This window comes from Malurus melanocephalus, unplaced genomic scaffold (genome assembly GCF_030028575.1).
Source record: "Malurus melanocephalus ecotype Western Australia unplaced genomic scaffold, MMel_1.1 scaffold_42, whole genome shotgun sequence".
NCBI lineage: Eukaryota > Metazoa > Chordata > Aves > Passeriformes > Maluridae > Malurus > Malurus melanocephalus.
Window position 1 is genome coordinate 3,286,250 of NW_026623274.1, and position 10,222 is coordinate 3,296,471.

The window sequence follows — 10,222 nt, forward strand, 5'->3', positions numbered from 1 at the left end:
CTGAGCAATGGGGGAGGGCACCAGGGCTGAGACCTTTTATCATGAGGTTGTGGGCAACTCTCTGTGCCTTTCCAATGGCTGGAGCTGCCTCTGAGGCTGCCAGAGCTCTCTGTGACCAACCAGCTGCCTACTTTTTTTTTTTTTTTTCCTCCAGGAAAAGCTGGCACTCTGTCTGTCCCAGCCTTCCCCTGCCCTTAAAGACCTGACTGCTTTTCTTGTGTGTCGAATGCACGGATCTATAAGAGGAGCAGCACCAAGCCTGGAAAGCTGGCCCCGAGCCGGAGCAAATGCCTATAGGAGAGGAAGTGTTTGTCACATACACACGCACACAAAGCTCCATCAGCCAAGCTGTTCGCAGTCGCTGTGGATTGCCGCTCCCTTCTCCTGCTCTCAGCSATCCCATCGGTGGGGTCCGGCCGACCTCTAGTGGTACAAACCCACAGAGCAGGCAAGAAAGAGCCGGGAAGGCTCTGGACATTCACAACACAGCACCTTCTGGATGCGCGGGTTCCGTCCCTGGGCTATAAAAAGTCCCACAGAACTGCAGAAACCAAAAAGGGTGGGAAAGCATCTGGGAGACCAGAGGAAAGCAGCCACAAAAGCTCAGACTTYCAGCATCACCTTGGGACTTGTGTAACCAAACCCTTCAGCATCTCCACCACGGATGTTCCCCAGTGGCTCWGAGAGGGCATTTGGTTCAAAGGAGGTTGAGAGAGAGTGAGCAGAAAAGGCACAGCAGGATGCTGACCTCGGAGGGGGCTTGTGAGACCAGGAGGATTATGTTTGGTGTCCCTGGGTTCATACCCCATGCTCTGCACCGTCATTTTTCTTTCCCTCGTGCAGCAGTTTCTGTCTCAGCTAAAGAGGGGGTGTCTCCCTAGCTCTCTGCAATGTGAAGAGGAAGGAAGCCAGGAATGAGCACCTGAGCTCTGAGAAACCTCACAGCTGAGCATTTTGTCCTGTCTGGAAAGGATTTAGGATGTCCCTCTGAGAGGGGCTGAGGCTGGAGCTGGGGGTCCTTGGGAATGAAGGAMGGCCCTTGCTTGGCGGAGGCAGAGAGCAGCCTGACGGGGCAAGGCTGAGGTTTCTCTCACGTGGAAATGAGAGCTATAAAGAYGTGTGAAACCCTATCTCCAGTGCTATCCATATCAAAGATTTTGAGGGGGCTGCTTTAAAATAGGACCTTGGCACAGGTTCCTGCTTCTTCTCACGTCTTACTGAGCAGCACCCTGCCAAAATGTCAGCCTGGCTGCTCCACATGTCCCAGACATCCCAGGCATGTCCTACAAACCTTTCCGGTGCTCCCAGGGAATCGCTGCCTCCACAAACAGCCTCTTCTCACAGCTGTGGAGGGTCCTGAGCACCATTTCCCCAGCTGAGGGGCAAGAGAAGCGTCTTCCTTGAAGTGCCAGAAACTAGAGCTGGGAACACACATTAAAAGGTCTCTGGAAACAGCATTAAGCAAATTGTGCACAGGGACTCGCTTTTTTCCTCCCGCCCTGAGTGAGCACAAGTGCTAGGGACCCTCCCAAAGTACCACAGTAAAACCCTGGAGGGACCACAGAGACCCCCCTCAAGTCCTGAGATTGATCCAAGCTGTCCCAAAGGGAGAATAACCATAACCATTTTGTCCCATTCCACCCAGGCTTTGCTCCTTGTTTTTGCCCTTTTTGACCTGGTGTGCTTGCAAAATCCATGCCCAGAGAGGGAGCCCACAAGAGCAGAAGCCTTTCAAGATTACCCCAAGGCTAGTGGTTGAGTGTTTTCTCCCAGCTGGAGGAACAGGCAAGATTAMTTCAACAAAGATACCCAGCAGCACTGGAAAAACTGAGATGTCAGCAAAGCCAAAGGCGTTTGCTAAGCATCTCCYATTAGGGGAGTGCTCTCACAGCCGCCCCCCAGACAGCCAAGACACCGAGGTGCCTCGGCAATGAACCTTCTCCTGTCCTGTCCTCCCCTCCCCAGCCCTCTCGAGTGAGCGCAGTGCATCCCAGCAGAGCTGCGCTATGCCCGGGCCGAGGTCGCTGCTGCACTCTGCTTTGATTCGACACAATCTCCCCTCCCACATGCTGTTTTCATTAGAGCCTGGATCTTCTGGCAAGGGCACTGTGCACAGTCATGAGAAGCCGCTCACTGGTGGCTTGTTTTATCCAGTTGTTGGAGGCTTAAAACAATGAGCTTGCAAATATTTCATTCCTCCCCCGCACTCTTGCTTGCTTGCTTGCTTTCTTCTTACTTCCTCTCTTTCTTTTCCTTTTGTCCTTTTATTTTTTCTTTGGAGGAGAAAGAGGGGAGGCTCATAGGAGATAGCCCTGGAGCCTCGGATTAGGAGGGATGAGGAAAAAGAGATCAGAAAGGTCTTTCTATCCTGTTGTGAATGCACACGCACACGAGCACACTCGTGTTTCACACCTGCCCTCTCAGAGCATTTCCCAGCTGCCCAGCACCATCCCAAACTGCACACGTTTGTTGCCCTGACTGAGGCAGGAAAGCTCAGAGCCCCTGTCACCACCCATGCTAAAGTCACACAGCTGTCACAGTGTCACCAGGACAGAGGTACATTCCTCTACGCTCTCACTCTGGCAGGCCCAGACGTGGAGAGGAGGAATCCAAAAGGATAACCCCCATTTTGGGACCAAACACTCTCTTCCCTGCCTTCAACTGGGAAATTTCTGCTGGGACCAGCTGTCATTAAGACATGTGTGGATGCCCCAAGACCTGGTGATGTGATCTGTGAGAAAGATTTGGTTTTGACTGGAGATGAACTTCATGCCTATTTCTGCCTGATCTCTATGTAAGGATGCAGGTTAAAGCAATGGGACAGGGCAAATTTGGGGTGGCAGCCAAAGGCAAGAGGGTGTGACTCACCCTGAGACCATCAAGGTATGAGGAGGCAGAGGACAGGTCCAAGAACATGAGGGTGCAGCCAGCTAGAGGCCATCGGTGAGGTAGTTTAAAGAAAACACAAGGCAGAGCATGAGTGAGGTGATAAATGAAGAACCAYTGAGCATGTTAGAAAAAAATCCCTTGCCCTGTGCTGGGGCACAGAGGTTGTGAACAAGTTGCTTCATATCCCTTCATGACTCACATTGCTTTCTTTAGCCTGGCTGTGGCATGCCAGGACAGCCTGGACTCATTTATCACTGCCTCACGTCTGCCTAAAACTGCCGGCCTAGGGGGCATCCAAGGAAGGATAACAACATAAAATCATAGATTGTTTAGGTTGGATGCTAAATGACCCTAAGATCCTAAAATCCTTAGATCATTGAGTCCAATCATTAACCCAAAACTGTCACGTCCACCACATAGCCATGTCCCTAATTGCCACATCTACATATCTTTTAAATATCTCATCGGGTGGTGACTCAGCTGCTTGTACCAATGGCTGGACACACTTTAGGTGAGGAAATATCCCCCAAAATCCAATCTAAGTGCTATTTCSTCTTGTCCTATTGCTTGTAACTGGGGAGGAGAGTGATCCCTACCTGGCTACAGCCTCCTTTCAGGTAGCTGTAGGGAGTGATAACACCCTCTCGGGGCCTCTTTTTCCCCAGACTACACACCCCCAGCTCCCTCAGCTGCTCCTCACAGGATTTGTGCTCCAGACCCTTCCCCAGCTCCCTTGCCCTTCTCTGGGCATGTCACAGGACACGGTGAGCATAAACTAACCAGAGAGAAGAGACCTGGCTTGTGCTGCTTTGACTCACCCAAGATTTTCAATGAGGCTGCCTGCCTGATTTGCTTGGTCTAGGTGGCCCTGTGGGAGCCAAGGCTGCACAGCACTGCTGTGGGGTGGTGAGAGTCGCTGGCACCGAAGCCCTGCACAGGGACATCTTCGGCTGCACTCATGTGAAAGACAAGCAGGCTCTGGCAGAGGCTGTGCAAAGCACACAAGTCTGGGACCAGCAGTGCTGGGAGTGCTCTGCACCCAGCTCGGGGTGCCCTGACTGCATTCACATCCTGCAGCMACCAGGCTGGCTCCCAGCCCTCTGAACTCAGGGATGTACAAACCCAGCTGCCTCTGAGCATCTCTGCATCTCAGGACATCTCCTGATCTCAGGGGAGTTCAAACCCAGGTGTCCATGGCTGAGCAGCAGGAGCACGACTCAGAGGTGTGCTCAGGAGAGGAGCCACAGAAGGAGCTGGCTGCAGACAGSAGACATCACCTCCTGCCCAGCCAGGGTTGAGCATGCAGCAGGACAAGGCCTCCGTCACTTGGAGACACATCCCTGTAGATGGAGCCAGAACCTCACAAAGCACTACAGCCCAGTCCTACCCATCACCCTTCTCCAATGCTCTGCTCTCAAGAGAGACGGGCCCARCCCCTCTCCTTCCTCCTTTCCTCCCTCCCTCCAATATATCCAGGGTTTTGTCTCCCCGCCCTCTCCAGATCAACCATTCCCGAGTGTCACATTATCCCTCTTTATTCCATATTTAACCCGGATTCCTTCCTGTTGTCTTTTCCTGTCCACCACAACTATGAGAGTGGGTAATTCCTGCACCACAGGCTGCATGTTGATGCCCTTTTCTGAGCAGTAACATTCTCCTGGGATGWTGATGAAACCCCCAGTTCTGGGATGTCTTTTCTTACCCCTTTTTCTGATGATGGGCTCCTCCAGGCCCTGTTGGTTTGGATGGCAGCTCTCATCCTGGTCTGGCACTGCCCAGCCCCAGTCTGTGTGTCCATGGGAACCCCAGACAGCTGGAAAAGGGTCCCTCTGCCTTTCCATCAGTGGGTCTCAGTGTCCCCATTACAAGCGGTGGCTGAAGCAGTAACTCAGCAGCAGCATCCTGGACACCACAGCAGGGTTTGCAGCCCACAGGGAGACACTTCTGCTCCCAGGGGCATAGCATGAGCACAGGGAACACCAGCCCCAGGGTGGCTTTCMCCAACATCAGGTCTGCTCCTGAAAGCGCCCCATCCCCACCACCGTAACTCTAATTTGGCTCCAGATCTGAGGGTTACTTATAGCTCAGTTGACCAAAAACAACGGGGGCAGAGTGGGGCAAACACATCAGCAGGGTTCCTCAACCCCGGGTTTCCTGAGTGTCAGACAGCATTCCCACCCTCTTCTGAAACAGCAGGCAGACAGGAGAAAAACTGCTGCCTTTCACCGCCCCACAAGAAACACTCCCTGAGTGACCCCGGGACCCCRGAGGTGGGGCTGAAATGAGAAAAATACGCTGATTTAGGAACCTGAAAGTGAGGACTTGATAGAAAGAGGAAATGCAATGAGGGCAAGGCTTCCCAGCATGGTGCTGGTGGGGACCTGCCTTTCCCARTGGTCACACCAGAACCACAAGCCTGGCTTGGGGACAGCAGCAAGCCACAGAGAGAGACCCTGAAAAGCCTGTRCTGTCAGAGCTGGCGAGGGGAAATGGGTGGCAGATAAGAACATGTTGAGGAAAAACACAAACCAGAAGTTCCGGAGGAATTTTGGAAAGGAAATGGGGAATTAACTGCAGAAAAGGAGGGGGGGGGAGGAATGAGAGGCAGTTTATGGCTCACAACAAACAGCCTGTGTGTGCCACCTCGCCAGGCACTCACTGCCCAGGGATACYCAGCAGGGGCCATCCCCGCTGGACAGGAGCAGAAGGAACAGCGCAGTGACTGGTGCTGGGTCCCGGGGAGTTGATTCCAGCAGGAATCAGGGAAGAAACAAAACTAAGAAACGCTGGCGAGAGAATGCCATCCCTGCAGTGTCAGAAAGGGTGAGGAGGCTGCAGGTCCCGTCTTGCTCGCGGGCACAGGAGGGACAGCTGAGGCCAAGGCTGGCACATGCTAGGCACCTCACAAGGTCCCGTGGTGCAGCCTGGCTCAGAGGGCACTTGGGGCTCGGTGCCCACCTACAGCCCCACAGCTATTTCGGGAGGGGCCAGAAACCRTTCCATCTCCTCCCCTTTCTTTTTTTACCTCTCTTGCCTTTGCCTCCCAGCACAAGCCCCACAGCACGGGGTCCCCGCAAGCACAGCCCCCTCAATCCGCCCCTCGCCCCGCAGCTATTTTAGAGAAAGGCAGGAGGTATTTTTAGTGCTGCCGGCTCCCGGGAGAAGCTCTGAGCCTCTGAGCCGCAGCAGCGCTGGCGCCAGAGAAACTGCCGCTGCTCTGGCTGATATTTCTTGTATAATTAAACTCAATCCATCCCGGGGGCTGGGTCTTGGCCACCAACTCAGCAAGGAAGGGAAGGAGTGGAGCCAGAGAGCCAGGGGCTGAAAGCTCTCACAGATGCTGGGAATTGTTCTGCAAATGCTGGAAAGGCCTGGCCTGAGACTTTGGGGGAAGTTTTGCCAGGCAGAAGGGAGCAGGATGGCTCTGACAGGCATAAGGAGTGGGATTTAATGGGAGCAGAGCCCAAACCCCCACCTCAGCAAACACCCCATAGCAGCATCATTCCATCCTGTTCCCCCGCGGGAAGGGATCCCCAAAAGGGATGCCCAAGGCTGGACAGATAGCACCTAAAGGCAACCTGGGAAAAAGCAACAGGACTTGAAGAGCTCCCAGTGGCCGCAGGACAAACCGGAGAGATCCCTGCTGTTAAACAAAAGCCCAAGCTGGAGCTGGAGCCATGTCGGAAGTTTGGGGGCTGTCTGGTTAGCCAGCATCTGGTGAACACAAGCTGCGGCTGGAGGCTGACAAGCAGCAGCACAACCCCTCCTTCTTCCCACACCCACCGCCCGGCGTCTGTCCGGGGGCCCCAATCTGCCATCGAGGAACAGGGGAAACGACAGCCCGGAGAAAACACAGCACCCGCCGGCTTTTCTTTTGCGTTTGGGTTTCGGGTTTGGTTTTTTTTTGTTTTTTTTTTTTCCCTGTGCAAAAAAAAAATCCAGAGCATTTATTCCTGTGCTTCCTTAAATTTCAAGATACATTTCCAGCAATCCAGACACCAAGCTGGCATTCCAAGCAACAGTATATTTTATATAACTGGTTCTTTTTTTTTGTTGTTTTTACCACTTTATAAAGCCATACAATGAACTGCAAAGGATCCAACATCTGTACAATGGGAAGACGACAGCGGAGTGACATTCACACACGGACATGGTGCGACCGAAGTCATCCTTACACGCACGACAACATTATGGGCATAAAGATACAAAATATAATGTATTTTTTTCCATCTATATAAATACACAGAAATGGGCAAGTCTAAAAGTTTGAAACTGTTTGTTAACACTGATTAGCAAATAAATCTGTAACATTACCAAAGTAACAAAGACAACAACAACAAAAAAAAAAAACCCACGCATAACACGGCGGCACAGGATCCGCCAACAGAAACGTCATATTGCTTCCTTTTTTCTCTTTTTTTTTTCCTTTTTAAGGAAAAGAAAAAAAAAATTAGTAACCCCAAACCAACCTCGCAATTTGCAAAACAAACGAACGAAATAAAACAAGCCCCTGCGGGCTCCTTTGCTGTCTGATCATCCTGCCTGCTCCAACGGGAAGGGTTGCCTTTTGTTGATGCTGTTGTCTGGGGTTTTTGGGGCAACTGGTTTCTTTACCTGCCCGACCTGCTGGGTGGGGATTTACTTTGCGCTTTGGTTCAGGCGGTTGAATTCACTGAAAAAAATCAATGCCCAGAGGCTGGGTTGGGTTTTTCTCCCTACCTGGTTTGTTTTCCATGTGTAATTTGACCAGGAGGCAGCCAGCAAATGTTGCATTCAGAGCAAACCCCAAACTCTGCTCAAACCCATGAGCACTGCCGTCTCCTCCAGTGATGAGGGGCTGGCGAAGAACATGCAGTGATACATCCCATCAGCAGTTGATGACATTAATCATCTCCCAATAGGTCCCAGGGGCAGAACCAGAGGCAGCCCCATTGAATGGGAACCCCACATTTTGTGCATTGCAGGTGCCACTGAGCGAGACAGACAGCAAATTACCTCCCCAGGGAGCATTTCCCAATGGACAGCAATATCAACAGCAAAGGCAGGACGGGCTTCTCCAAAGAACAAACTGACACAAAAAGGGCACGTACAATAAATTTACACACACACGAAAAAAAATAATATATATCTATCTATATATATGTGGGGAAAAGTGCGTTTTTAAGGATATCTTTGGCAAGAATATATGCAGTTCTTTGTGCAGGAAGGAGGGATGTGTTTGTGTGTGTGTGTGTGTGTGTGTGTGTGTGTGAGCGAGAGAGAGATACCATCCGGCTGCTGACAACGGCAGTGTGATTACAACGAAACATATGCTGGGCTTAACTCGTGCAAGCTCGAATCTCACATAGCATGACTGCAATTTAAAAAAAAAAAAAAAAAAAAAAAAAAAAAAAGGAAAAAACCCCAAAGAGTATTTTCTGTCCCTTTCATAAGGAAAAAATATCAACACTAGGTCCCCGCCAGCCCCAGCCCCAGGACCTGGGCCATCCACAATGCTGCTGACAGTCTCTCCCGGGGACAGAAAGGGTTGCTACACCTTAAAACCTTATTTTAAAAAGGAGCTAAAGGGAAAAAAAAGTGCCTTTAAAGGGAGYTGATAGACACCCGGCTACATCATTGGAAGGTGATTAGCTGTGTTTTAAAAAAATAATACAATCATCAGATGATTTTGTTAGTGTTTGAGATTTGGATACGGTCTAAATCTTCAGCTAGTGGGTTAGTGGGGAAGCCGTGAGAGGCTCGTGGCCAGAAGCAGGCGTGATGTTATTGGCAAATATCTGCTGGGGTCGGCTTCGACGCAACATCTCTGGGGTGCTTAGATCTGCTTCATTTGTATGGGGAGAAAAAAAGAGGAATGGGAGTTCCAAGCACCAGTTTCCAAGGCAGCAGATTAAAATAAAATTACATTATTATCATCTCTTTTCTTAGCAGTGAGAAAACCAAGTCTGAAAAATAGAGGCTTTCAAAAATATATCTTTATATATCTATAAACACAGTGTTTTCTCTGATGGGTGAACGGCAGGATGAGGAGATTACGGGTGAGATCGTCTCTTGTCTCGCTTGAATTTCGCAGAAGGAGGGAATCGCTTTTTGAAGTATCAAAAATTAAAAGGTCTCTGCATCTATGTGGCCAGGGAGCTGGGGAGGGGGAAAGCTCCCCCCCCCCAGAACCTCCTGTCCCACCACCATCTTACAACCAACTCCTCGCTATCCATCCTTTCACACTCGAGTACATCAGCACAGCCTCTGGCCCCGGCAGCCCTGCCCGCTGCTCACTCCCCCATGCACACACACACACACACACACACACACACACACACAGAGCACACGCACACCGGTCACACGCAGCCACCCCGACACAGGGGCCCCTGTCTCTTCCCCCATCTGTATTTTGCCTTGCTCTGGATTTTCTTTTAACATGCAGGTGTTTCCCCAGGGCACGGGAAGGGGAGGATATAGTGGGGGAGATATGATGCGCAGAAAGCAGTATGGCAAAAATAAATATTTTCGGAGTGTAAATTTTACCTTTTTTTTTCCTCCTTAAAATTTTGTTAGCTTACAGTATTTTGTCAGTATAGCTTGTATATATATTATAGCTATCAAGGCAAGGGTGGTCCACGGGAGACAAGCTCTCCAGGGGATTGCAGTGCTATATTTCTAATTTTTGTCCCCAAAAGACTATCTGGGCCACTTTGCATTGAAMACTCCCACAAAAGCTCTTGTGGGGGGAATATGTGCAGCAGAGGGCTCAGAAATCACCCCACAGCTCCAGCTGGACCATCCCCCCTGCCCTAAACCTGCACATGGATCAAAGCATCCTCTGCCCCCTTTTCAGCATCCCAGGGCCAGGACCTCCACCTGCTGCACCCCCACCATGATCCCTCTCCCTGCAGTGGCATGGGGACACTGTGCCCCTCTCACYCCCCAGCTCGCCCTCCTCACCTACCAAAGCTAAGGGAAAAGCCGACAGGGCTGAAATCACTGTSTAACTATGGTGCACTTCAGGGGCACGAGCCTCCAGCCAGATGGTTTTGGGGTATGCATTTGCCAGCCAGGGTGGCTCTCGGAGGACCTGTTACCTCCCCACTGAGCCAAAGTTGCCCAGCCACTGCAGGTCCCTTCCTTTTATTCTTTTTTTTTTTTTAAATTTTCTTCCTTCTTTTTTTTTTTTTATTGTGCTCTCCAAAACAAAAGGAGAAAAAAGCGCCGGAGTTACTTGTAGGCATTCGCCTTTCGTCCAACTTGAATGTCCATGCAATTTAAAAACCGCTTACGTGTCTCCGAAGAGCTAGACAGGGGTAGCCACGGGGCTGCTGCTTTGCACAGGGAACCC